The 3,234-nt window shown below is 35.9% G+C and overlaps 1 long non-coding RNA gene across 1 annotated transcript; it reads left to right on the top strand.

Annotated features, from left to right (window-relative positions):
* The first annotated feature begins 337 nt into the window (after nucleotides 1-337).
* LOC136838323 (uncharacterized) lies at nucleotides 338-845 on the top strand. Its single transcript, XR_010852939.1, has 2 exons — nucleotides 338-502; nucleotides 725-845. It is a non-coding gene; the product is annotated as an uncharacterized lncRNA (long non-coding RNA).
* Nucleotides 846-3,234: the final 2,389 nt, after the last annotated feature.

Below are 3,234 nucleotides of genomic sequence, written 5' to 3'. Positions count from 1 at the left end.
TCTGTCTATCGACTTAAAAACAAGGGTTAAAAGATTAAAGGCGCTCCCATTTTTGATAAAGATCTTTCCTTCGAGGCAAAAGTAATCTGGCTTGGGCGTTTCTCCTACAGGCCAAAACCTCCCCTGCGCAGCAGGTGCAATGAGTCAAAGCATCTGTGATGGACGCCCCTGCCCCATAGGAGGGGATAAAGGCAAAAGCCCACGAGGTCTCACACACACGCGGGCTGGAAGATATGGAGTGAACTTGTGAAGACGTCCTCAACACCTGGCCCCACCGATGCCCTTGCATCCTAACCACGTGGCCCTTTCAAAGTATACTTCTCCTCGTGCCCTCGACCGTATTCCTCGAGCCCACACGCCATTGCCTGGAGTTTCGAGGAGTCCCCATCGCCTTGCCGCTTTACGGAAGCCCTTGCATCTCACCACGTGGAAGAAACTCGTCCTCGGAAATCGCAAGTCATCCACGGACCGCCTTCTACACGCCCTCGGAAAATCTGCTAAGGTAAAATGCCCTGGAAGAGCCCCCATTTCAGTCACGCTTTTGTCTCGTAATATTTTCTTAAAGAGAAAGCCAGAAATCTCCCTTGTCTAATGTCCGTGCACCTCTTGCATCGGCAGTATTAATTCTTTATTACTCCTTTGGCACCCTCAGTGCAGCCTCGAATTCATTATTCTTTTGTCTATTTTCATTACTGGCGTATAATGTGCATATCTCTCATTTCAGAGGGATGCTATTTCGTGGAAGCTTCTCGGACTGTGGCTGGAATTCCCCAGTTTCATTCAACCTACTGAGTTCCTCTTTCCCGTACTAATGTCATTTATGTAAATACACTACTTTAAATGTGCCCACGTGTTTTACGTAATATTTCCCTCAGTAACCAGAGCCCTATGCTCATATGAAATTCTCCTTTGTTTTCCTCTTTTTTACGTTTTCCCGTACCCACGAAGTCAGAATCACAAGGCTAAATTAACTTAAACTGTTGCTACCTGTCTCACAGAGCATATTTCAAACTAAAACCACGGAAAAACGTAAATATATATATATATATATATATATATATATATATATATATATATATATATATATATATATATATATATATATATATATACCGCCTTTTGTTAATGGTGTGCTAGTTACCAATAAAAGTTACCAAAATGTGCGCTTGGCTACTTTCTGCCAAGTTTTATCTTTAAGATTGACCAAAACTGGAGCTCATTGTAACGAAATAACTTAATATTTTAATAGTTTTAGTCTGGTTGATAATTTTTGTTTCAGAAACATTCAAAGGGGAGATTTTATAACTTGTGTGAAGAAAGTCCCTCACATTCCCACTTTTCTTCTATTTAAAGAGGGTTTTTCCTGGCTCTGTTCCTTTTGTAAGAGGAAAGGTTTCATTTATAAAGAAGAACTACGTGTTTATGGTTATAATACTCTATGTAATAACAAGATGGCTTAAGATCTTCATGCAGATAATTTCCTGAATTATTTGCGCAATGAAATACCTCTCTCTCTCTCTCTCTCTCTCTCTCTCTCTCTCTCTCTCTCTCTCTCTCTCTCTCTCTCTCGTTAGTGGTAAGGATAATTCATAATGATTTTCTAGATTAGAGGTAACTGAGAACTATAAACAGAATAAACAGAAATATTTTCATTTTCTTCGAACTTCCAGAGCCACAATAAAAACTGAGGTTAACTAGCCTTCGATGAGGATTTGTTATAACGTTAATGAACATGCAATATTTTCTTCTATTTTGAACATGAATTTATCTGCAAGAATATTATTTGGTTTATATATCATCATCACATCTAAGTAGGTCATCATGTTATGTATATACACGTCCAGCAGTGCATTTGTCCTAAAACAATTCAGACATAAGTAAAAACAATTTTTCGCTTAGTGATTGTTCAAAGAAAAGTTGCATTCGTGGACGTACGTTATTTGAAGGCGAAGAAACTGAAATATAACTTGGCATTAAAAAATATTCTTGCCGTAATATAAATACTTTCGAAGTAATTATCGAGTGTAGGAAGAAAGTTAAACGAAAGGGATATTGAATTTCACCATGAAGACCCAACTAACTGCAAGGCAACAGACGTATAAGTTGGTACCCCGAATGACTCTATACAATTGATTCAAGCCTCTACACACTCCCTTTTAGGAGGCAATTGTTTCTCATTGTTATCATTTAACTTCTGCGCTTATTTCCCAATAAAGAATGAAGACATTCAGTAAATCATGAATGGTTCCTTTGTTTGCTGAACAAGCCCAATATCCGTGGTTTACCATTATATGAGAATTCATCAGACTTATATCTACAGATTTTGTAGAATTCTCCTCATTGGGAAACCACAAGCTAAAGAACCAGGGTATGCAATTGGGAAAATTTTCATTCTTACAGTGATAAAGGCTGTCCCATGAAGTGAATAAATTTACTCGAACGCAGTTCTTTCCTTTTTGACTTAGGGCCTTAATAAGTGATAAAAGCAAAAAAAAAAAAAAAAAAAAAAATTTTCAGCTGCTGAAGGCACCAGCAGAAAATTTCAGCTATTACATTTACAAGGTATATACGGCCTGAAGGAGTAATTCTGTCTCTTGTGTAAGACCTTACAAGATGGTATCGTAAAATAGTTATCACAGTCACTTTCCAATACCAAACCAGAATTACTTATTAGCATAATATCAAGAGAGAATAATACAGTTCGGAAAATGTTTAGGCAAATGTTTAGCTGATAGGAAAACTGTCTGAGGCATTATTTGAAAATTTAAACATAAATTCGTGGTATGAAATGAGGAACCTGCCATTTATCTAGGTTAGGATATGCAACATATTTTATAAACAAACCATTCGCTTTTCCTTCGCTGATTTATTGGGCAATTGGGAAATTAGATTAAAAAGTATCGTAATCTAATTTCTTTTATCCAAAATGCAATTAGAGCAATTTATTAGGATGAAGAGTCCAAGTAAGGGAGCTCAATATTCTAGTTCAATATTAATGTAAGAGCTTGATAAATTAATACTCCAATAACGCAAATGATCGCGATAATTGCGAATGCTTTTCACTGTTTGTATACACGCAAACAGAGAGGCAAACAGACACAGGGGCGCACATAGACAAATACACACTATATATATATATATATATATATATATATATATATATATATATATATATATATATATATATATATATATATATATATATATATATATATATATATATATATATATATA

Source organism: Macrobrachium rosenbergii, chromosome 4 (assembly GCF_040412425.1).
Source record: "Macrobrachium rosenbergii isolate ZJJX-2024 chromosome 4, ASM4041242v1, whole genome shotgun sequence".
NCBI lineage: Eukaryota > Metazoa > Arthropoda > Malacostraca > Decapoda > Palaemonidae > Macrobrachium > Macrobrachium rosenbergii.
The sequence above is the reverse complement of the archived record's forward strand: the minus strand, read 5'-3'. Positions and strand labels throughout refer to the sequence as shown.